General features: G+C 45.3%; 1 protein-coding gene across 1 annotated transcript in view; it reads left to right on the top strand.

Moving 5' to 3' along the window:
- Positions 1-13,416: 13,416 nt before the first annotated feature.
- N4BP3 (NEDD4 binding protein 3) overlaps positions 13,417-25,919 on the top strand; it is a 28,343-nt gene continuing 15,840 nt past the window's right edge. The window contains exon 1 of the mRNA XM_035105872.2: positions 13,417-13,699. The gene's annotated coding sequence lies outside the window, so the exon portion shown is untranslated. The remainder of the gene's footprint in view (positions 13,700-25,919) is intronic.

Genomic DNA, 25,919 nt, shown 5'->3' with positions numbered 1-25,919 from the left:
CTGGGAGTTTTCATTGGATTTCTGGAGTCTTCGTACGGCTTGTAATCTTTAAAACGCAAACCCTAAACAATACAGAGCTATGCCTATATTTTCCACATGTGTAATTATAATACTTTATATTTTGAAGAATGCGATTTATGATATGTCATGGCTACAATAATTATCTTAATGTTCTGTGTGTTTAGCCCCATGGTGAGGCAAGTACTGTGTAATTATTGAGCTGGAAACAACTTTGTTAACAGATAACCTAGGGTTGGCATCAATTAACTATGTCACTGATGATTTGTGGCAAAGTAAGTTCCGTGCGCTGCTCTGGTTCGCCAGAAGCGGCTTTGTCATGCTGGCCACATGACCTGGAAGCTGTACGCCGGTTCCCTTGGCCAGTAAAGCGAGATGAGCGCCGCAACCCCAGAGTCGTCCGCAACTGGACCTAACAGTCAGGGGTCCCTTTCCTTTACCTTTAAGTTCAGTTCTTGCCTGTATTTCAGGGGGCGGGACTAGATGACCCTTTGGGTCTTTTGCAGCTCAACAATTCTATTATTCTAATTGTTCAGACAGTAAACAAACAAACAAAAACATTGTCTAAGTATCTAGATTCAGTTTTTCATAAAGCTCACTCTCCTAAGGCTTGTGGTTATATTATATGGTCCCAAAATTCTCTGGTGCGTTATTTTATTTCTTTGGTTTGTTTCTTTTCTCCACCAAAACTACTGCTTTCTAGCCTTCTTCCCCAGTCCCCCACTGCAGTCAAAGTGCAAATTTTGTAACCTCTAAGCAACCCTGAGTCTGAGACTGCTTTCTCCAAAACCATCTGACTTAGCCTTGATTTATTATTTTAGTCATGTTGCTAGCCCATTTAAGGCCCGGTACTTTGTTTGACCAAACTGCGGGAGGCAGTGGAAGACAGGAGTGCCTGGCATGCTCTGGTCTATGGGGTCACAAAGAGTCGGACACGACTAAATGACTAAACAACAACACAACAGTGCACATAATACTCCTTGATTTCATTCATCTTCACCACAACCCTGTAGGATAGGCTGATGCATGGGTGGAACTGACGAAGGAAGCTACCTTAAAAAGCAATATTGGACCCATGCTTGCTTAGGATGTTGGAGAGGGCAGGCTACAGATTGCTGCTGGTGATATACTGTGCTCCCAGAACCCCGTCCATTAAGCAATGGGCTGCCACATTCTGCACCAGCTGTGACTTAGGCAACCTATGTAGATCACATTACACTAATCAAGTGCTGAGATTAAGAAGGAATTTATGTTACACATAAATAGTAACAGAAATATGTAAGACGTAACAAAAATATGTGAGGGAGACAAAGTGGGTGTTTCTGTGCTCAAGCAAAAAGGATATGCCAGCTTGCCCTAGACATGCTAGGCCTAAAAAAACCATCTAAATTTACAAAGTGGTTGCTATTCCCCCAACCCAATTATGTTTGTAATTGTGGGATGAGAGATTTGTTGCAGGAGGTTGGACTAGATGACTCTACAATTCTATGATGCACCCAAGGTAGCCAGGTGTAAAAACAACAAGGTTCCTGCACATTTAATAATTGTGTAGAGGAAGCCATATCAGCAGACACGTTGTCATTCCAACTACACCTGCTGAAGCTTTCTCTTCTACACAACAATTAAAAAGTGCACAAGATCTGTCCTCTTTTTCACCTGGCTGCTAGGTACAGTTGCTGGAAAAACAACAACGACAAAAGCACAATACCCAACGTGTGGAGACAAAGGAAACGCTGTTCTTCTTTCTGCATAGGGTTTCTATGATAGGGTTGCCATGTTTAAAAAAGTGAAAATCTGGACATTAAAGCGATTTCCGCCCGGACAGTGTTTGCGAGGGTCGAATCCCGGCTATGTCTGGGAAATTCCGGACATATGGCAGCCCTAGACATATACATTTACTGAAGTAAGGTGTAGTTGGTCCCAGGAGAGTGTTTGTAACATTGACCAAAGTCATAAATATCTCTAAACATGTGGAAGAGCCTGTCCTATAAAACAGTACAATTAAGATCTGGTAAACTGAGAGGAATAGGAGACCCAATCAGTACTGGCTTTTGTTTTTATAAGACAGTTGAAAACGGGGCCAGTGGGGGTATTTGGAATTATGAGAAATTGCCATGGGTGCCTGTCAATAAATGGCTGCCTTGGAGGGGCGGTGGTGGCCCAACGTAAGGTGTGTGGCACATCACAAAATGGCTGCCACATCTAATGAGCAGATAGATAGAACCCTGTCCCGCAACAGCAGCTACCCACAACAATGGGAAAAGGCCCAGCACTGCACTTGTTCATGGAGAGCAACTATTTGCACCCCTCCCCTGGTCAGAATGGAAAGAAGGGTGGGTGTCCAATCCTGGCACCCAGTGAAATATGGGCATGTTTATGGGGGAGTGTTCAATGAGACAGTGCAAACAGGGATTGACCAGGAAGGGTAAACATTCTCTTGTGTACTGTGAGTTTTGGAGGGTTTATTTATTGAGACCTTTCACAGACACCATAGGTGGAACTGCAGGGACCACACTGGCAGCTATTCATGACTTTGCATGGAATTATTTAAAGGACCCACAGGTAGAGCAGCTGGGCTAGGCCAAGCAAGCAATTGAACACAGACCTTGCTCTAGTGCAAAGGCAGAAAGTAGATTGGGATCTACTGGAAAATGGATGACTTAACAGTAGATCAGCAAGTGTTTTTCTTTAACAGTTATTTAAAAACAGAAATGGGGGGGAAAGCTCCCCCTAAGAAATGGGAAAAAGCTCCCCCTAAGTTAGGCAAGTCACAGATTCCACTGTGTGTCTTCCTTATCACTATCCAGAACCTTCTCTCCCAGTCTGCTACTGCTCTCCTCCTCCATGTTTGTAACAGGCAGGAAGTGGTGTTGTTATTGTCCTTATTTTGTACAATCCAAATGTAAAAAGGATAAAATCCTGTCTGGTCTGGATCCAACCCCTATTTCTTTTCTTTTTCTCTTAATCATTTGGCTCAAAGTCAATACTGAGCAGCCTTAAGGTTTACTTTTTATCTATCTGCAGCTCTCCGTCTCTCACTCTCAGGCAGACACATGCTCCTTTCAAATCCCCATAAAAATATTGTTTAAATACTTCTATACCACTTTTCAAACAATTATTGTTTCCCAAAGTGGCTTACATGAATTAAGAGAGAGAAATGAGTCTTGTCTTGGGCTCTTAGGTGTAGAAAGAATAGACAAGACACTAAAGGGAGTGGGAATGGAAATAAAGAGGAGATGATAGACTCCCATCAGCCTGAGCCAGCATTGTCAGTGGTCAGTGGTTTTGGGAGCAACAACATCTGGAGAGCCACAGGTTCATCGGTGACCAAAATATTAAGACAGAACTTATATTGAGAGCTGTATCAAGGGTAGCCCAGTGACTACTGACCATAGTGCCTGGGGTTGATCATCCTACCATTCCTGACCATTGGCGGATGAGAGTTGGAGCCCAACAACATCTGTATGGCACCACATTGGCTATCCCTGACTGCATGTTTTTGTGTACATGTGTTAGTCTGCAGATACATTGTTGGGAAAGGACACCATTGGTCAGGAGTGAGCTGATATGATGGGAGCAAGTTCAAAAAAATAAGGGTCTAAGATTGTATTTTGGGGAGTGAGGGTTAGGAACAGGAATATATGAAGCTGCCTTATACTGAGTCCGACCATCAGTCCACTGAGCCACTTGGGCTTGCCGATCAGAAGGTCGGTGGTTCGAATCCCCGTGACAGGGTGAGCTCCCATTGTTCCGTCTCAGCTTCTGTCAACCTAGCAGTTCGAAAGCAGGCCAGTGCAAGTAGATAAATAGTCGCTGCTGTGGTGGGAAGGTAAACAGCGTTTCTGTGTGCTCTGGCCTCCGTCACGGTGTTCCGTTGCACCAGAAGCGGTTTAGTCATGCTGGCCACATGACCCGGAAAGCTGTCTGTGAACAAACGCTGGCTCCCTCGGTCTGAAAGCGAGATGAGTGCCGCAACCCCATAGTCACCTTTCACTGGACTTAACCGTTCGGGGTCCTTTACCTTTTTTACACTGACTAGAAGTGACTCTCTGGGTTTGGGGGCAGAGGATTGAACCTGGCATCTTCTACTTGCAAAGGAGATGCTCCACCACTGAGCTGTGGTCCTTCCCCCATTAAGAAGGAGCCTTCGAGGTCAGGGCCGCTGTGTATGCCTGGGAATACGTAGGAGGGCTGGGGATGAGGGAAGGCTTTGGAGAGCTTTGGAGCATGTGTAGCTGCAGGAGAACACACCCAGTTTGTGGAGCATGTGTTAGGAGCACAGCATGTAATTACTAAGCCAGAAGGTGCTTTGCCTGGGTTCCTGTTTTGAACTGAACCATGGTGGTGTTGGCATCCCTCCCAGGTGTAACCATCACACCCAACCAGGAGGCTCCCTGACAACACGCCCCCGATCCGGCTTCACAAGCCTGTGACAGCTGGGGAGGGGACGGAAAGTAACAAAAACCAGAACTCGACTAGGAGGGAGCAAGGCTGACTCAGAGCCATTAACTGTGTCATGTCTCGTTCGCATAATGGAACAGTGGAACAGGGAAGCCAAATTTAGTTGTATGTCTGCCCAAAGATGGGGGCTTGCTTTGGAGTATTAGGCTTATTGGGAATCACATTGCAAACCTGGCAGTTCTTGTGCGCCTTCAGGCTGCTACCGCTCACTTATTTCTCCCCAAATCCAGAGTTTTACAAAGCGTATCTTCCAGGTAAACGACATTGCTGTTAGTCCTCCAAATTCCCTGAGACTTCCCAGTCATGTGGAATCTCTGCACAGGGCACTGTTCTACTGAACAACAGTAGCTGTTAAAATCTAAATGTATTTGGCGCAGCTGGTTGTGTAGCTAGCTGTATAACACAATATGAACAGAATATGCACTGGCTGCAGGGGGCAAAGCCATCCCACCCATACCAGCAAAACAAGGCTATAATCTGATGCATGTTTACATGGCAGTAAGTCCCACTGAACTCAGTAACATGCATAGGATGCTAGGGACTGGCAGCAAAGTATTGGAGGGCAGTGCTGTGTGTGCCACATGGCCTGCCTTTGTCCTCTGATGTGGTGGAGGAAGATGTCCATCAATCACCAGTGCTATGCTAAAGTAAGATTCAGCTGTCATTCTGGTCGGTTTCTGTATGTGGAAATTGGTGTGGCAGAGAGAATGCCATATTGTCCTTCCCTTGGAGTAGGAATGTATCTTGGGCTGGCCCCTATACAACCCTAAATGGCTTCCTACTTCCTGTCTCAAGTTTGGGGACATTCAAGCACTATTCTTTTTCTTCCTATTACATATATGCTATCTTTTGTAGCAGTATCAGAGCTATTTGAAAAACCTCTTGATATCTTGCAGGAAATTGAGATTCTGCCACTGCTGACTGGAATTACAGGGCTGTTATCAACTCGCCCACTTATTCCCCACGGCCAAGATTTCTGTGGGGGAAGCAAGGGTCGGGGGGAGAGTGTTCAGCTTTGTGTTGAGTGAATAATCTTTTGAAGCGAGGAAGAATCCTGCAGGAAGCCACCCGTGGTTGCATTATTTTGAGCCTATAATTGCTCAGAACAACGCTGCAGCTCAAGCAGTGCTGGAGCTATTACATCAGAGAGCCAGAGCTGGAATCCCAGGCAGCTTTCCAGTCCCTGACCTGCAAATGGCTGGGAATTTGGGATGCTTCATGCAGTCAAAACGTTTCATCTTTGGCCAATTCTGTTTCCTGTTATTGACTTCAGTGGGTTTCACAATCTGACTCACAGTGATATATATCAAAGTGCTGTTGTGTTAGCTGCAGGGCTCTGTAACTGGCAAGTCCTGGCAGGTCTGAGCATCTACAGAACAAGAGTTCCGCTAAGGGTTAATTATACAGAAACAGACTGTTCCTGTTGGAGCAATTTGATCTATGCTCTGAATGAGCCCTTCTTTAAAGTGTATATATATATATATGCACGGAGCAGGATTAGGGTTTGGGGATCGGTGGAACAAATATTACACTGCAACATGGATTGCAGATAGTATTATTATATGGATGAAGAAGGGAATTCTGACCATCCATGTAGAATAAGGGAAACTGGCCTTCAAACTGGACACTTAGAAACAGACATTGTTGTACGTGAAGTCATAGGCTTCTATGCACCTGGCCCTGTGTCTCTGGAAGCAGAGATCCTGGTTGCTGGTACATGGGACGTCATAGCATAACCTTGACTAACTTCAGTACCCTGTCCCGGGATGAACCTCTCAGGAAAACCAAGTTAGAAGGTAAAGTTGTTTGAAAGATTGAAGGTAAAGAAGCAAGAAAGCATTATTCATTAATAACTACATCTCTGTTCCTTAGTAGAAACTGGTACTTTATTTGTACTACAAACATTCATTTACCTCCTTCCGGTACTCCCTCTGGCCTCAGAATCATAATCTTTATTCAGCAAAAACATAAAATTACGGAGAAGGAAGGGATCTCAGGCCGTGTAGCCTCCATGACCCCCAGGCTCCACCACTAGGGTTGCCAGACTCAATAGAGGACAGGACTTCTGTGCCTTTAATTGCCCTGCTCTCTTTTGAGTCTTGAAACCTTAAAGAGAAACCAGCAGACCCTTTGCTTGGAAATTAAACAAAGGGTCTGCTGGCTTCTCTTTAAGGTTTCCAGACTCAAAAGAGAGCAGGGCAATTAAAGGCACAGAAGTCCTGTCCTCTATTGAGTCTGGCAACCCTATTCACCACCAAATGTCTAATCTCAAAGTTCACAAGCTAAGGACAGAACCAGTTGTTAACAGCGAAACAATGGGGCTGCCACCCTATAATGCCACTGTAAAACTAAGGAGAGGAGCGAGAAAGAAGGGCTTTACCATCCTTCTGCCTACAGATCCTTCTCTACAAATGGACCCTGGCAGTTTCTAATCATCCCCTGCCTCACTGCAGCTGGGTTTTGAAGAGAAAAAAAAAGTCTGGGGGGAAATTACTATGGGTAAAATTGGCTGGTGTAGAAGTTAAGCACCACTCTGTGGCTGAAGCACTTGTGAAAACAATTGGTTATCTTGCATGCGGGAGATTTCCTTGTAGTGCCGGCCCTGCACACCAGCTCTTTCCAAACAATTTATTTCTTTTTCAGTTTGGGATAAGTCCATACCCAATACCTGGAGCATGATTATTTTGTGCCTGTGAACTTCTCTTCTGCCATATGAATGCAGGATAGAGTGTTGACAAAATGAAACAAATGAGGGTGGCTACTGGAGAGAGTCTTTCCAGTGTTGGCACCCCCAGAGAGGTCTGTCTTGGACCTACATGATGACTTTTTCAGATGCCAGGTGAAGATATCATTTTTATTTTATTTTTTAACTGCTTTTTATATTGGTTGTACTGATGTCATTCTCTGTTGCCGGCTTTATTCTGGGCTAGATTTTAGTTCCCTATTGTATTTTTTGTTTTTCACTTTTACTTGTAAACCACCCAGAGGACTTTTGTCATTAGCTGGTATATAAATATTGGAAAATATAAATATAAAAAAGTCTCCCTCACTGATCCTCTTGGGCACAGGTGTCCAAACTTTTTTCAAAGAGGGCCAGATTCGATGAAGTGAACATGCGTGTGTTGAGCTTTTTTTTTAGGATTGAAGTTGTTGAGTTTTTTTTTTTTACAATTTTACCCCAAAGTTGCTGAGCTTTATTAGCCCCCTGAAATGGACTTTGGAGATGCCTGCTCTTGGGTAAATAAATGCTCCATTACTCCTGCTTTCTCCAACATCGTGGCAAATGTGAAGTTGAGAGTGGGAACATACACTCCCTGAGATAATGTCTGGTTTAGTCTTTACATATAATCATGATAGCAGAGATAGAGAGAGGAGTTCCCTTGTCTTTGTGTTTTCATTTGGCACAATCTCCCTGCACTGATTCAGCCTGGTGGCAGCCTGTTTCCTGTGAATGCCAGACTATTATAGCAGCAGACAAACTCCACTGTTCTGAAAGCCCACGATTCTGAGGGAATTTTAAAACACGAGATGAATGTCAGGACTATTTCTGCACGTGGCTTCAGGGTGTGTACACCCATTGCAACGTCTTTCACTTTGAAGAATAAAGGATTGAACAGCCTATTTTATTTTCGCTAAAACACAGCATACCAGTTGCTGGGAATCGCAAGTGGGGGGAGTGTTCTGCTTATAGGCTTCATCTAGGCAACTGGTTGGCCACTGTGATAACAGGATACTGAACTAGATGAGCTCTTGATCTGATCCAGCAGGCTCTTCTTACATTATTTATTAACAAACAATATAAGAAAAGGAAAATTACAAGAAAGCACTCTATGAAAAGAAGAGCCCGGCACCACCTAGAATTGAGAATTATGCCTTAATTTAAGGGACATCTGGGGTTGTTGTTTCCAAAACTGAAAGATACTCCCATTATATTTCCTTGGATTTCATTCATTCATTCCAATTTAATTTAATTATTTAATTTAATTTAATTTAATTTCGGTACTGCACTACACCTGGAGGTCTCAGGGCGGTTTACAGAAAAGGATGCTGGAAGAGAGGTGTCAACTAGATGCTGGCATTGCCATTTCAATGCTGTTTACAGTGCTGAAATATGTTTTTATTAAGGGTCTCTATCCAGCATGTTTGGCCACGTATGTTATACCCTGGTTTGTCTGTTATGTGGACCCAAAAAACTAAGTGCACTTCTATGGCCAATTAAAGTACTACTATAAACTACTGTCTGGCAGTCTGGGTTGTATTCTGAATGGGCCTATCGCTGAGCAACTGACTGGCAAGAGACTTAAAATAGTCAAAGAGTCTTGTGGCAGCTTAAAGACTGACAAAGGTGTACTCAGGTGGGGATGTCACTTAACTAATCTGCAAGATGCCTCTTTACTCTTATTATTTTTGCTGCAAGAGGCTAATGTGGCCAGCCCTCTGGAATAATAATAATAAATATTCCTTCTTTGCTGGGAATCTGTCTCAAGACTCTGGAATGTAATGCATCAGAATTTGGGGTTGTAACACAAAACAGCTACTGGAGAGGACAGAGAAATGGTCTGGAGCCAGTTCTGCAATTTTAGATAGAAGCAGAGCAAATCAGCCAGATAGGGGAGTTTTTGCTGAGGCTAGCATTCAGATACAAACAAAGGAATCTGGGTCAAGATCAGAGACTGTGCTACCTGCTACATGATCCCATTAACTTCCAATATGCTCAACTATATATTTGTAAATAAACAAGCACTACCAAGACATCATAAGCCTCCAGTGTTCTTTCATCCAAAAGAAGCTAAAGTATGTTAACATTAGTCCTGGACTACTCAGTGCTTAGGAAAGTGGGGGATTTGTTATGGTATCCACTGTGAAATTTGACTCATGCACCATGTGTAAGAATTGTAGGCACTGCAGAGGGACCTATAGGATATCCAGTTTTATTTCTGTGGGGATTCTGTAAATTTATTGTCACGTGCCTCTTATCCCTTTCTGTCTTGAATTTTGGAACTGCTGATATGGCAGGCTCTGGTATGAAGAATTTCTCTCGTTCCAATAGCTGTAAAGGACAAGAATTAAATCAGGTGATAGCAGTACTTACTTACCCTCTAATTTCAAAATACCTCACCGCCCACAATAGCTGTGGCATTCTTTCTGTCAGAACTACACAGTTCTCCCCCCCCCCATTTTCCTTTGGCTTCCAGGGCAGGGGTTCTCTGATTGCCAGCATCTAGTTGATGCCTCTCCTCCAGCTCATGATCACAAACCATCCCGGTGGCAATTACTTTTCCATGTAAAGCAATGCTGTCACATCAGGGGAGTGTTTAGTATATTTTTAGCCTCTTTTAATGTGCTTTAGCAGCTGGAAATGAGGGGAGAATTATAGTCAAAAGGTAACAACTGTGGGATCTCATGGCTGAGGAGGAGGGGGCAGCTGGGCTTCAGCTGTGCAGATTAAAATCACAACATGCCTTCCTGACAAAAGTGAGCTTGGGTAAGAGCAAATGCAGGAGTGGAGCTTGGTCAGATGTACCAAGACTGAATCTGATTTCTGAGAAGGGTTCTTCTGTTCTTACCTAGTAAGTGAGACCCCATTTGTCTGTACTGAGTCCCCATTAAAAAGACTCAGTAGGGTTCATCTGCTCAGGGCATTGATCAGCTCTTGAGGCAAGTAGCAACTTTGGGAGGGTGATAGTCATTCAATATATTGTGGCACCAAAGTGGGATGAGGGACAGGGAGTCAATACCCTTCTGTATGTGCCAGGATCCCTAATCTGACCTCCTCTGTAATGGCGGCCATTTATAAACAAACAATACAACAGATCTATTAAATGCAATCCTGCAAAATCTGTTCTATGCAACCATACATGTAATATGTTCTTTGGCTCTAAGTAATCCACTTCAGGCTTCGTTTATGATAAAATGTGAAGTAAAACAACAACAGCAAAACAATGTACTTGGGAACCTACCGTACTTTCCAACAGTGGGGCCCTTTTATTTTCACCTCTTACTTGGAACAGCTCTGTTGTGATTTCAGTCTTTGGTCCAGACTAGCAGTAATCTTTGATATGCCTGTTGTCTTTGCCCATGGAGTTTTATTGGCAGGGATACTGGCTTGCCAGTTCCTGCTTAAAAAACAGAGACATCACCTTGCCGACAAAGGTCCATATAGTTAAAGCTATGGCTTTCCCAGTAGTGATGTATGGAAGTGAGAGCTGGACCATAAAGAAGGCTGATCGCCAAAGAATTGATGCTTTTGAATTATGGTGCTGGAGGAGACTCTTGAGAGTCCCAAGAACTGCAAGAAGATCAAACTTATCCATTCTGAAGAAAATCAGCCCTGAGTGCTCACTGGAAGGACAGATCGTGAAGCTGAGGCTCCAATACTTTGGCCACCTCATGAGAAGAGAAGACTCCCTGGAAAAGACCCTGATGTTGGGAAAGATGGAGGGCAGAAGGAGAAGGGGACGACAGAGGATGAGATGGTTGGACAGTGTTCTCGAAGCTACGAACATGAGTTTGACCAAACTGCGGGAGGCAGTGGAAGACAGGAGTGCCTGGCATGCTCTGGTCCATTGGGTCACAAAGAGTCGGACATGACTAAATGACTAAACAACAACAACAAGCAGTAATCTTGCTTTTGGTTACTGCTATTCGAAGACTGGCTCTAGGGCATAGATAAATTTTCCAGTTTAAGTTGGACCTCCATACATTTCTGCTAATGTGCATCTCAAAAACATAGGTAACAGCTCTACTGTGTTATGCAGAAGGATTATTGGGGAGCCATGAGAGTAGCTTGCTGTTATGTTGTCAGTTCCTCCAGAAATGGCATTGTAATCACCAAGGGTGTTATGACTACTATAGATTTGTCTTCAGTGGAAATGAAAATAATTCTCTTCTAACAGGAAAATATTTTCAGTGCTGAACTCAGAAATGATGCAAGACATAAGAATGCCTGACACAGAAAAACTTTATATAGTGGCTATATATATATATATATATATATATATATATATATATATACACATACCATATATAACCATCTCATTAGGGTATCCCAAAATCTTCTACCTGAGGCAACTCCCTCACCCTGTATCATCATGGCTGCCCCACAATAACAGAATTTTCCCTTCCTGGAGACCCACCATAAATCCAACTCTGAACATCTTCCAGAGGGATTGTAGTATCTTTGAATCCCACCCGCCATTGGATTTTAATGGCTTGAGTTAAATTAGTAAAGGGATAGCTGTGTTTTGTTTATTTTGAGCTGGTATTTGTAAAACTGCTATCTGCTGATTTAGAGTTTGATTTCATGCTTTGCTCTTTTTTTAAAAAAACAACAACTGTTCCTTCCTTATTTCTGCTTAGACTCCCAACTCTCACTACTACTTCTGATTTATTTTGTTCATTCTCTTTCTTATTGGAATCTGTTCAATTGGGTAATGGGGAGATCTGAGATCTGAGTTGTGTAGGAGAGAGATCATTGCCCTATGAGCTGACCACAGTGACCGGGTTTCCCCTCTATAGAAAGTTAATTCAGAACATATGTAATCCATCCTAAACCTTAGGGATAGTTATTGATTTTAAATACATATATATATATTTGTTGTGGGTCTTACAATGGTTTTTATACTGGCTGAATTATATTTGAATGTATTGTTCAGGTGTTGTTTTTAAAAATAATACGAAATCTGTAACAATATTATAATATTGTGTCTATTAAATTTTCTGCTTGCATTTTGTTTACCCACATTGAGGGGACCTGGTCCAGAAAGGCAGCTTATCAATTTAAAACAGTAGTAATAATTTTAAAACTCAAAATAAATAAATCTGGTATTATCAAAGTTTTGTGAAGCAAAACCCACACAAACTGCACGTAGCATTTTGACACTATATTCTCTATCATTACCAAGCATTTTTACTGATAAGAGTGCATTATGGAATTTATAACAACTTCATGGATTAGCCCACCCTTATTCCTACTGGGACGTGGGTGGCGCTGTGGTCTAAACCACAGAGCCTAGGGCTTGCCAATCAGAAGGTTGGCGTTGCTCGGTTCCTGCTCCTGCCCACCTAGCAGTTCGAAAGCATGTCAAAGTGCAAGTAGATAAATAGGTACTGCTCCGGCGGGAAGGTAAACGGTGTTTCCGTGTGCTGCTCTGGTTCACCAGAAGCGGCTTAGTCATGCTGGCCACATGACCCGGAAGCTGTCTGCGGACAAATGACGGCTCCCTTGGCCTATAGAGCGAAATGAGCGCCGCAACTCCAGAGTCGTCTGCGACTGGACCTAATGGTCAGGGGTACCTTTACCTTTATTTCCACTTTAAAAATATGGACTTGAAAGTACAGAGGCTCAAATTTAAATATTATCTATTGGAAGACACTGGGCATTTGTACTTCAAAAGTACACAGGTGTTCTATTATCAAACACCCTTTACCTTGGTTACTGCATAAATTTTGGGAAATTTAAACACTGGAGGACAAGATCACACTCAGCATACAACTTCTGGAGTTAACCAGCCTTCAACCCAAAACCTGCAAGCAAACTTTTATCAAAGTGCTATAATTTAAATTCTAGGAAGAGCAATTTCCTGTTTTTTAATTAAGTCAGCCCCTGTACTATTCTGCTCCCTGGAGAGTTCCCGTGGGCAACCACCCCAACCTTTCGGATTTTCCAGAGTGATGGATTCTGGCTGCAATCGCTTGCTCTTGCTGTCCCAGCTCCGCATTTGCTTCCTGAGTATTCATGGAATAATTCCACGCTTTTGCATTCGTCATCTCAAAAGGTGCAATTTTCCCTGGTCTCAGGGGACAATTTAGCCACTTACGCAGGTGCCATTTTACCTGAGTCAGTGGGAGGGCACCCAGCGCAAGTAGCCACTGAACCTCCCTTTACCCTGCGTCCCATTTTGTTTGGGAGGTTCAAGTTTGCGAAATCCAGGCCGCGCTTTGCCATTGCTCTTGCCGCAGCACCGCGAGGGCCACTGCTCCCTTCGCTGTTACGTGGGTAGGCGCAAATGCGGAGCGGATCCAGACCAGGTTTTGCCTCCTCCCCAGCGGCGCAGCCAGAGACTCCCGGGCTCCTTGCCTGCAGTGGGGTGTTCAAATCTCAGCGAGGGAAGGAAGAGCCGACCGAGGGGCTGCAGAAGCAGCGGCAGCAGCAGGAGGAGGTCGCGGGATGGAGTCCAGCCCAGTCTAGCCGGGGATCAGGCTGCAGGCAGCAGTCATGGTGAGTCGCTGCTGGCCGCCGCTCTCCTCGGGGAAACTGTCCCGGGTCCCGGCTTCGGTTGGGACCTGTCCATCTGGCGGGTGGCTCTTTGTTCTCATCCGCTTTCGGACAGTGGCGTTTGCTCCCCCCCCCCTTCTCCCGGGTCTGAAACCGAGATGGATCATCTAGCCCTCTCTCATTTCGTTTACACGTGGTTCCCCGATCGTCAGCGAATGCAGCCCCGAGCGAGCAGCGTGTCTTCCCTTTGGGGGTGGGGGGTCTGGGACGGGCTCAACAGGGTTCCCTTGGGACGGGGTGGCTGGCTCATGGGGCCGGAGTCTGAGTGTTGCTGGACTGGAAAAGGAGGCGTCGGGGCGCGCAGAGACGGGGAACCCTGCCCTGTCTCGTAACGCTGCCCCGGGCGTCGCAGCAAAGGGGTTCGGGGGTGAAGATCTGGCTAGACTGAGGGCCGCAGGTTTTTCGCCCCGGCGAAGGCGAATGGCGACCCCGCGTCTTGGTGTTGGAGAGAAAGGCGCATCCTTTTATTGGTGAGCGCCGTCGTTCTTTGGGAATTGCGCAGCAGAGAGGCTGTGCGCAGTAGAATGCTTTCCCGCTTGCTTGCGTGGTAGCAGTGGGATATGTAAACGATCCGTGCTGGGAGCTTGTGTCAGTGCAGAGGTTGCCTCCCGGGTAACTTTACATTGTGACATTCATTCTGGGATAGCTTTCTACCTAGTCGTAGATCTGGATAAACCGGAACATGTACTTGTGCTTGTGTTTGGAATTAAAAAAACAACACACAAAACAAACAAAAACCGTACAAGGACTTGACAAGCATCACATGTGGCAAAGATAGGAGCAAATGAAATCGTTAACAAACTGAGAGTGAGACAAGCTCCAGATATCTAAAAGGAATGAAGTGCCACTTTTTATTCTTTAATAGCCCCACTGCTCTCTCAGCCGAGGTGGTATATAAGCAACAAAGGAGTAAACTTTTTAAATTATTGAAACTAATCTTTAAGCACATTGAAATTGCATGGTGTGATCTACTTTATGAACTGTGAGCGTGGCTCTGAGGTGTGGCAGATGAATTAATCTGGAATACAAACTTTATGATGATTTTGTATATGTATCCCCTGCTGCGCTCCATTGAAAGTTATCCTTTCCACCACTTCCTCTGGCCAGTTATTCCTAAGGAACCATGAAGGTAATCATTCTCTTCCTTTGTGGTCTCCTGCCTGGCACAGGCCAGAGCATTCCTTCCAGAGACCCCCTACTGTGTGACCAGTGAATGCAAGTGGCATATTGAGATTGTTAACTAGACTGAATTGAATGAAGCCAGCACAAGAGACTGCTGCCCTTTGCTAGGACCAACCCTATTGTTGGAAGAGACCACCCTGAAGGGCTATAGACCCCCATAAGCAAAAATTCCAGCCCCTTTTGTAAATGGACACCAAACACATGAATATGGCAGCATACAATATAAAGCCAGTGGTTGGCCTAATTCAAACATCCCCAGACTTCGGCCCTCCAGATGTTTTGGACTACAATTCCCATCATCCCTGACCACTGGTCCTCTTACCTAAAAATCATGGGAGTTGTAGGCCAAAACATCTGGAGGGCCGCAGTTTGGGGATGCCTGGCCTAAATATTTGACCTTCCCCCTCCCACTTGTGATCACCTTCAAAAAAGTCATCCTCATAAATGTTAACATTGTAAACTTTTACTTTAACAACCAGCGAATCCTGAACTTTTATGAGTGACATGTATCTACCCTCCCTCCAGATTATAGTGTCTGAAAGTCATTGAGTAATCATGCCCAAGATGACAGGATCTGGAAGGAAAAAAACTGAGCAAGTGTGATCAGCATGTTGAAAACACCTGTCTCCAGATCTTCACAGCATGGAAATTGGATAGGAGAAGGGACAAGGTGAAACCTTGAAGGACACTGTAGGACATGCCCAGGACTAGGGATGAGGGAGAAATCTCTTCAGTTCACATTCTAATGCAAATTTACCTAATTTTCACTTTTTAAACCAATAGGCAAACCAGCAGATAGTTATTCTTCCAAATTTGCACATCTCTGAATTTGAGATGCTGTTCTCCAGCCAAAAAATGCATATAAAGGAAGAGCATATATTGATGGAAAGTGTGGACGCAGATGTGTATATAGGTGAAAATAATGTCCAAAAATGGACATTATGTAAACTGAAGAAGTATGCATGCACACAAAAGCTCATACCAATGACAAATGTACGGTAGTTGGTCTGTAAGGTGCTACTGGAAGGAATTTTTTTATTTTGTCCAAAAATGTATTAGGGAAGGTTGCCAGCAAAGATGCATGTACAGTATTGGGCAGAAATGTACACAGAAAGGTGTTTATTGGGAGAAATGTGCAAAAAAAAAAGGTACGGATTTTTGTGTTGACTAAAAAAAAAATCAAACTGTTGTGGAAATGGGACAAATTGAGTTTAAGCATGGAAAACGAGAAACCTAGACAAAACAAAACTGACCAATCCTTCCATCCCTATCAGAGCAGATTATAGACATCTACCATTAGCCCTGGAATCCCTTTGCCAGTGGTAGAACAACTTGAAATCAGTCCTAGAGATGTACGGTATGTCAAGCCCCATCTTCACAACCCCAACACATTATTATCAGCAATATCAAGTTAGAGAGGTTGGAAAGGCAGGACCATTCGTCCACCAGCATCAGCAACTCCCACCTGCAAATCAAGCTATAAAATACAGAGCGTGGTTTGCCAGGATCAGAGAGTGGATACACTGCAAAAATAGCTTGAAATGATTCATACTGCAAGCCAAGCCACACACTGCAGGGGAACACAATAGCCCCCAGGCTCAGTGATCATCGGGAAATTCCCAACGTAACCAAACCCTGAAAGTCTAATAAGAACAACATTGTGCAAGTTATTTTGTTGATTTCCAGGCATACATCATCCAGCAGTGCCACAAGCAAAATATAACCCAGATCAGAAAGAAGATTGGCTTGCATCCAGCAGGCCATTTATCTTTCATTACTACAAATCACACGCCGTTCGGGTGGCTCATATGGCGGCACTTTCTTCTTCACTTGGCTTACCAGGTTCTATTTGAAGTGTATAGTAAAAAGTCCCAGAATATTAGTCAAACAGTAAAGGTTGGAGTCTTGACAAAGGAACCCAAGCCAAATTTGTGGGGTTGTAAACTCAAACGAGAACTTTATAATGCCCCTGAGTTTGGATGTGTTGCTCTTAGGTCAGCACTTTGTTGCTTTGTACCAGGGGTTTATAAGGCAGACAGTAAGCTACCTGTTGTGACGTGGGGTTTGTGATTTCAGCTCTCTTGACAAAACATGCTGGAGACAGTTCTCTAGTAACAGCTCTTTATTTAAGTGAACAAGACTGACTCTGAGGGCAGGAAGGCTACATTTATAGGGACAGGGGACTAGCTAGAAAGGGATACATTTTGGAGGGAACAATATCAGGCAATCACAGTGCTGCCTTTTGGAGGGAACCAATAAGACAGAGGATCCAAATACAGCAGCTTAAATGAACCAATAGTAGCTGTACCCCCTGGAACCAAAAGGCAGTTACTTTACCCTAAAGCACATACAGACAATAGTAATGCAGATATAAAATCCTTTGACTCAATACACAACACCCCTCCCCCCCTAGTGAGCACAGCAGACGTAATCCCTCAGGTACTGTGGGGTCCTACAACTTCTACTTGATCTCCTGACAACAGGTGTTGCAGGTTCTGGATTGGGTGTTACCTGTGGTGGAGGGGCTGCTATAGGGGTTTCGTCAGGAACAGATGGAGTCCCAGACATCTCAGGGTCCCCTACCTGTACCTCGTCATCCTGAGGACTAGCAGACCCTGGTTCATTTGCTGAAGCCCCTGGTGACTGCACCTCTGGGCCATCTTCACTCTGGTCTCGCAGCTGTGCGTCATTAGCCAGGGATGAATTATCTGACTCATCCCTGCTGAGCGCCCGGCGCCTCAGCTGATCTATATGTCTCTTCCAAACTTGCCCATTTTCCAAGGTCACATAATAGGACACAGGTCCACTAGCCCGGGTGATCACACCGGCCACCCACCGCGGACCTCGTGAATAGTTCCTCACCCAGACCAGATCTTCAGGGGCGAGATACCTTGTTGTGTCAGTCTCAGCCTGGGGGGTTGCTCTTGAATTACGGTTTGGCATTTTATCTGGGTGGACATAATCCAGCACCGTTACCAGTCTTCTACCTAAGAGCAGCTCAGCTGGCGACTTGCCCGTCGCAGTACACGGCGTCGCATGCTGCAAAAATAACATTCGTGCAATGCGAGCCGACCAGTTACCCTCCATTAAGCGCGCAATGGATTCTTTGGCTGTTCTTACCATGCGCTCAGCCTGCCCATTGGAGGATGGGTGAAAGGGCGCGGATGTGACCCCTCTTATGAAGTTATCAGCCAAGAATGCCCTGAATTCTTGGGATACAAAAGCTGCCCCATTATCTGATACAATGGTCTCAGGTAACCCGTGGGTTGCAAACAGCTGCCTCAACACCTTGATTACGGCAGCTGATGCCATGCTAGGGACCATCGCCACTTCTAACCATTTGGAATATGCATCAACGATAACCAAAAAGACCTTCCCTTGGAATGGCCCAGCAAAATCTATGTGCAGCCGGCTCCAGGGAGTCCTGGACTGCTCCCACCAGTGGACTGGTGCTCTGGCCACTTCTGGCCGCACCTCTTGGCATGCCTTGCATGTTCGTACCCATTGTTCTATGTTCTGGTCCATTCCAGGCCACCACACATAACATCGGGCTAGCGACTTCATCCTGACCATTCCCGGGTGTCCCATGTGAAGCGTCTCAAGAATCCTGTTTCTCAGTGGTGCTGGGATGATCACCCTATCTCCCCATAGGAGACAACCCTTATGCATGGACAATTCGTGCTGCCTTGTCGCATAAGGCCTGAATTTTTCTTCATGCGGACCACCTGGCCACCTCCTCCCCACCCAAGTGAGCACACGGGAGAGAACAGCATCTTTCCTCGTTTTCTCAGCTATATCAGTAGCTGTTACAGGAGCCCCCGGAAGTGTTTCTAGCATCATAATGTGCTCCGCCGGAGCAGGATCCTCATTGCTCCCGCCAGGAAGGGGCAATCGACTCAGCGCATCAGCGTGGCACAACTGTTTCCCCGGCACATGGGTCAAGGTGTACTGGAACCCATTCAGGAATATTGACCAACGCAACATTCTGGGGGAGAGAATTTGTGGCGTTTGTTTGTTTGGGTTGAACAACCCTAACAGTGGTTTGTGGTCCGTTTCAATGGAGAAATGGCGACCGTACAAATAATCATAGAACCTTTTGATTCCTGACACAATTGCTAGTGCCTCTTTATCAATTTGAGCATAGTTGCGCTCCGTGGGTGACAACGTACGGGAATAGAAAGAGATGGGCTTTTCCGACCCATCCGGTTCCCTATGACTCAGCACAGCCCCCAGGCCGTATTGAGAGGCATCACATGCCAGGACCAGCGGCTTCGACTCATCATAATGAGCAAGGACGCTCCTGCTACTCAGCATTTCTCGCAAGGAGTCAAAAGCCTTCTGCTGCTCCCGCCCCCATCGCCACACATTCTTTTTCCGCAAAAGTCTATGTAATGGTTCAGCTACCGAAGCTTTCTGGGGTAAGAATGAATGATAAAAGTTAATAAGTCCCAGGAATGACTGCAACTCCGTCTTGTTCTGTGGTCGTGGTGCCTCGATGATGGCCTTAATCTTAGCATCTGTGGGGTGGATGCCTGATGCATCAATTTTAAACCCCAAGAAATCCACAGTTGGCACCCCAAAACTGCATTTTTCCTTTTTCAGTTGCAACCCCACCTCCTTGAACTTGAGCAACACTGCACGGACAGGCGCAACCAGTTCCTGTGGGTCTTTTCCAGCAATCAAAACGTCATCAAAAAATGGCAAGACCCCCGGCAGACCCCTTAACAGGCGTTCCATGAGCCCTTGAAAAATCCCTGGGGCCACACAAACTCCGAACTGTAATCTGTTAACTCTGAACGCCCCTTTATGTGTGACAATAGTCTGTGCTTCCGCTGATTGTGGGGTTACTGGCAGCTGTTGGTAAGCTTGTGCCAGGTCAATTTTGGCGAACACCTTGCCCCCAGCCAGTTTAGCCAACAGATGTGATACGACTGGAATGGGGTATGAGTTTCCCCTGAGTGCCTTATTGATAGTACATTTGTAATCTGCACATATTCTGACTTCCCCATTTGCTTTAAGGGGCGTGACGATTGGAGTCTCCCACTTAGCAGAGTCCACGGGTGAGAGAACTCCCTGCTTGACCAATTTATCCAGCTCTGCCTCGATCTTGGGTTGCAGTGCAAATGGCACTCGCCTTGGTTTGAGTCGGATTGGGGCCACCCCGGGGTCCAACTCGAAGTCAACTGGGGGCCCTTTATAACAACCCAGTTTTCCATTAAAGAGACCAGCAAATTCCTTGCATAATGTCTCACTCATCTCAGGGCAGGTTTGGATTGAATTAAGCCCTGAGATACTCAGTCCCAGGGCAGGGAACCAGTCAGTGCCCAGGAGACTGGGGCGACTGCCCTTCGCAATCACCAGTTTGAGTACAGCCTGTTTGTCCCGGAACTGTACTCTCACGGCACACATTCCCATAACATGGATGCGGCCTGCTGAGTACGACTGCAAGGTTGCCGGGAAGGGCTCCAGAGGGGGCAACTTACCCCTGGGGAAGAATGTCTTCGCGGTCTGGTCCGACACAATGGTGAATGCAGATCCAGAGTCCACCTCCATGTCGCACTGCTGACCCTCAATCTTCACCTTGACGTGTGCCTTGCCTTGCGCTGGAAACTGCACGGCCCTCCCGTTGATCTCCGTTATGTAGTGGCAGTCCTTTCGAAAATGAGTTGCTGTGGGCGGTCTGCGATGCTCCAGTATAGGTGCTCCTGTTGCTCCTGACGCCGCCGATCTACAGACCCTGGCGATGTGACCTGTCTTCCCGCACATCCGGCACATAGCATCCCTGAAACGACAACTCTTCCGCCCATGGTTTCCGCCACAACCTGGGCAACTGCCTCGGCAATCTTTGTGCACTGTGCAGGCCTGACGCACCAACTCGACCCCACGGACTGGGCTCTGGCTCGGAGTAGCCTCTAGCTCGTCCATGGCATGCGCAACTTCTATCTGTGGCTTAGTGGCCTTGCGACTGGCATCAAGCTCCTCTCTTTCATAATTCTCCGTGGCGGTGGCCTCCTTCAAGGCTGAAGCAAGGGTAACCTCTTCTTTAGCCACGATGCGTCTTCTGGCTTTCTTGCTGCTCAGACCACCAATAAACCGATCCAGGAGAGTCTCTTCCAGATTTTGGAAGCCGCAGTGCTGAGCGAGCTTCCGGAGTTCAGCCAGAAATGCGGATACAGACTCCCCAGCATGCTGCTGCCTCTTATGGAACTTGGTCTCAGTAGGCGCCAAGTGGCTTGTTAGGCAGGCAAGAATATCTTGGAGAGATGTCTCACTCAGCTTCGCTGGAGCAAGTAATGCCTTTGCTAGCTTGAAGGTCTCGGGCCCACAGTAGCTCAGGAATGTGGCCCTTCTTTTGCTGGCATCGGTGATCCCTTGAGCCACTGCGAAGAACTCGAAGCGTTCAACGTAGTCTTCCCAGGTGTGGGGTTCTGATGGCTGGAAGGGCTCCAATACCCTTGGACTCTCCATTGTCCTAGCGGGCAGGGTCGTCTTCTCAGCTGGCCAGTGAGTCTTGTTCTCAGCTGCAATCCGGACTCTGAGGCAGGGTTGTGTTTAACCGCTCCTCAGCATTCCGGATCCCACCTTCGTCGCCAGTTGTTGTGACGTGGGGTTTGTGATTTCAGCTCTCTTGACAAAACATGCTGGAGACAGTTCTCTAGTAACAGCTCTTTATTTAAGTGAACAAGACTGACTCTGAGGGCAGGAAGGCTACATTTATAGGGACAGGGGACTAGCTAGAAAGGGATACATTTTGGAGGGAACAATATCAGGCAATCACAGTGCTGCCTTTTGGAGGGAACCAATAAGACAGAGGATCCAAATACAGCAGCTTAAATGAACCAATAGTAGCTGTACCCCCTGGAACCAAAAGGCAGTTACTTTACCCTAAAGCACATACAGACAATAGTAATGCAGATATAAAATCCTTTGACTCAATACACAACACTACCCATCTGACTTTATCTTGTCGCTTTTAATAATATGGTGCATTATAGCAATAGGTAAATAAATAATGTACAGACATGAGGCTGATGATACTTCCCTCCTTTGAGAATGGTTTGCTACAAAATACAGTGGTTTTCTGGGCAGACCTATTTTCTTTTTGCATCCACCTCTCCTTCCACCCAATATTATGTAGCTAACAGCACAGAATTGAACCTAGACAATGTGTTTAGAAGAAGAAGAAGAAGAAGAAGAAGAAGAAGAAGAAGAAGAAGAAGAAGAAGAAGAAGACCCATAAAAAATGCAAGATTTGAGGTCTTGCAGAATGTGGAATGTCTTTGGCCAAGTGTAATGTCATGGCAGGAGGAAATGTGGGGATGACTAAAGGCTAAACTGAATACAACGCTCCATCCTCTGTAAAGATATGCTAGAAAGCTCCTTAAAAATGAGAACTCCTGATGTTCTGCCTCAGGAACTGGATTCTGTTCGGCATGCTGCAGCCATAAATCCAGAAAGGAGTCTCATAATGTAGTAGTATATGAGTACCTGCTCATGTACAGAAGGTCCCAGTTCAGATTGTTGAAGTGCCAGTCAAAAAGACTATCAGGATCCCATTTCCTGTGAAGGGATGGGGAAATTGTCCACTTACTTGAAGACCTTGAAGAATCACTGTAGAAAATACTATGCTAGTCAACTAGTGGTACGATTCAATATACAAATAAGGCAATTGTGTTTCTTGAATCTCCAAAGTCTAATAGTTCTTGATGAGTCATTGGTGTATACATGTTTGGCTTTCAGAACAGAGCATTTTCTTTCTGGGATATCTTAATAGTTATTTTTTCCATTCTTTTTCTGAACAATGTAGATTGTTAGCTATGTAAAGATATATACAATTCATATGGTTTTAGTCTCTGTCATCCTGCTGTTTTGAATGGTATATAGATCATAAAAGCAAGACTGAGGAACAGCTTTAGAAAATGCTTTCACTATAGCTGCAGGTCATTTAAAAACAAACCTCTTATGCAGGCATAGGCAAACTCAGCCCTCCAGATGTTTTGGGACTACAACTCCCATCATCCCTAGCTAACAGGACCAGTGGTCAGGGATGATGGGAGTTGTAGTCCCAAAACATCTGGAGGGCCGAGTTTGCCTGTGCCTGCTCTTATGTATGTGGGGGTTTTTTGCTTTTGTTTTTTTGCTTCTTTGCAGGACAATTGGGGTCATAGAATCATAGAATTGGAAGGTACTGCGAGGGTCATCTAATTCTAGTCTAGACCAACCTCATGTGCTTCTTGTACATTAGCATTATGATGAATTTGGATGATGGGAGTTTGCAATCTAACAGTCCTGTATCTGGAAGACCACAGTTTCCCCATTTCTGGTCTAGCGGTTGAGCAGTTCTTTTGATGCATGTATTCCTGTTTTGAAGGAAGGAGAGCTGATCAGTGCAGAAGCCAAGTCTGAGAATACTTGTACTCAAAGGAATGTCTGGGTATTGCTTCTAACCTTGAATGCCCCAACATAGTCAACCTTACCTGCCCGGGGGTTTCACAAGCTGCTTCCTGTGAAATTGCTATTTTTAGATTTAGAAGGATACAGGAAACATGAGCCACTTCCTTGTTCCAACCATTGCCTCACCTTCTTTGGAGAGGCAACTGAACAGTTTACACGGGCAGTACATGGAATAAGTCTCTCCTGCTCTCAGGGTGTTGGTCTTCTGCCTAATGTTCTCACTTCTGTACTGTAAAATGTGTGCAAACTTGTTGAAGAGCTGTAATTGGGTGTGGCTTCCCAAAATGTATACAATGGTTGCACATGTAGCAATTGTCCTGTTCCCCCCCAGGGCCGTCTTAAGCGCCCCTGGCGCCGTGGTGCGCCAGATCTCTCCGGCGCCCTCCCGCCCCGTTTCCAGGCGCGGTGGGCGGGTGGGCGCAGCGCGGCTGCCACAGGCGCAGCTGCGCGGCGGACCGGCCAGCCAGCGGGTGGGCGCAGCTCGCGGCGCCCTCCTGGCGGGCCGGCGCCGTGGTGCCCTGCGCCACCGGGGGTCTACCTAGAGCCGGCCCTGTTCGTCCCACCCTGTCTCACCACTGCATGAAAGTGCATTTGGTATAGCAAACAGCTCTTGGAGCAACCTCCATGCAGTGGCTTCTGGAGAAGAAATCTGTAACGTTAGATGGCCCACATTAGATGACTGATGAGAGGGGACTGACTTGGTTATATTGACTGAAATTTACAGTTCTGGTAGCTCCATCTCTAAAAAGAAATCGTAGATCTCTGGAGAAGTGCAGGAAAGGGTGATCAAAATTATCAAGGGTTGAAACACCACCCTTTGTGGAAAGGGGTAAAGTTATGGTACTACATCACTTTGAAAAAGATGATTTATGAAAAAAATATGTGGCGTGGAAAGAATAGGTAGTGTGATCCCCCTCCATTCCCTTTCATAATACTAAAACTTGAGGTCACCCAATTGTTTCACAGTACACCCAGTAGATTCAGAACAGAGAAAAGAAAATATGTAATTTCAAACAAAGCATAGAATTCACTTCCATAAGGTGTGTCCATGGCCACAGGCTTACATATTGATTTTAAAAGGGGATTAGGCAAATTTATGGAGAAAGGATTATCAATGGACACAATAGGTAAATAGAACCTCCCAAGTTTAGAACATGTATAGCAGGGGTGGCCAACTCCCAAGAGACTGCGATCTACTCACAGAGTTAAAAACTGGCAGTGATCTACCCTCCTTTTTGGGGTTCAGGTCAAAGTTGCTGAACTTTTTTTAGGAAGGAGGAAGACCAATTGAAGGGGGGGGTTAAGGTCAAAGTTGTTGAGTTTTTTCAGGGAGGAGGTAAAATGTTGAGCTTTTTTTTTAGGGGAGCCACAGTTGTTCGGCTTCTTTGGGGGGAGCCAGTGATCTACCAGTGATCTACTGCAGACATCCAGTGATCTACTGGTAGATCACGATCTACCTGTTGGACATGCCTGATGTATAGCACTGAAATCAAGTTGTGTGTGTGTGTGAAACAACAGTAGAGGGCTGTTCTGAAGCATTACTAGGAATAGAATGGTGGACTAGATGGACCTTTGGTCTGATCCAGGAGACCTTTTCTATTTTTATGACATTCATGGTCTCCTTCAGATGTTTAGAATCACAGCAAGCTTCTAAAAATCTGATGCTGATTTAATAGTCATTCTCAGTGACAGCCACATATTGGAGTCTCTTAATTTGCCTTCTGGTTTATGAGTCTTGGCATAAACTGCAGTCACATTTTTAATACTTGTTCACACCATGAAGCTTATCGCCTTCTCTTTTTTGAGAAAGAAATGAAATTACCATTGACATTCTCAGGAGAGACCAAGAGTTCCTTGGCCCAGAAATGTCACAGCCCACACAAGTACAGTGGTACACTGGTTCTCAAACGCCTTGGTTCTCAAACAACTTGGAACCCAAACACTGCAAACTCGGAAGTAAGTGTTCCGGTTTGCGAACTTTTTTTTGGAAGCTGAACATGCTCTGTTTTGAGTGTTACGCTTCCGATTTGAGTGCCACACTTCTGTTTTGAGTGTTACGCTGAGGTCTGTCTGTTTTTGCTATTTTGCGTTTTTGTTTTTGCGGCTCTTTTTGCTTTGATGGTTTTTTTTGTTTTTTTGTTTTGACTGTAGTACCTTGTTTATTGCTTTCATTTTATGGATCAATGGTCTCGTTAGATAGTAGAATTAATGTTATATTGCTGTTTTAGGGGTTGTTTTAAAAGTCTGGAACAGATTAATCCATTTTGCATTACTTTCTACGGGAAAGCATGCCTTGGTTTTGGAACGGACTTCCGGAACGGAATAAGTTTGAGAACCAAGGTACCACTGTACTGTATTAGTGTGATTGGATAGTGAAGTTTCAGCTTTTAGTGTCAGAAATCCTTGAACCTGACTTACTCTCTGAGAATTGGACAAGAACCATGTCCATTTAGCCACCGCTGCAAACTTACAGTAATGTGCCTCCAGATCTCAAATATCCCCAGTCATCTCTTCCCTTGCTTTGCTC

The sequence above is a fragment of the Zootoca vivipara genome, chromosome 2 (genome assembly GCF_963506605.1).
Source record: "Zootoca vivipara chromosome 2, rZooViv1.1, whole genome shotgun sequence".
Classification (NCBI taxonomy): Eukaryota; Metazoa; Chordata; class Lepidosauria; order Squamata; family Lacertidae; genus Zootoca; species Zootoca vivipara.
Note: the sequence above shows the minus strand (reverse complement) of the source record. Positions and strands in the feature narration are given on the sequence as shown.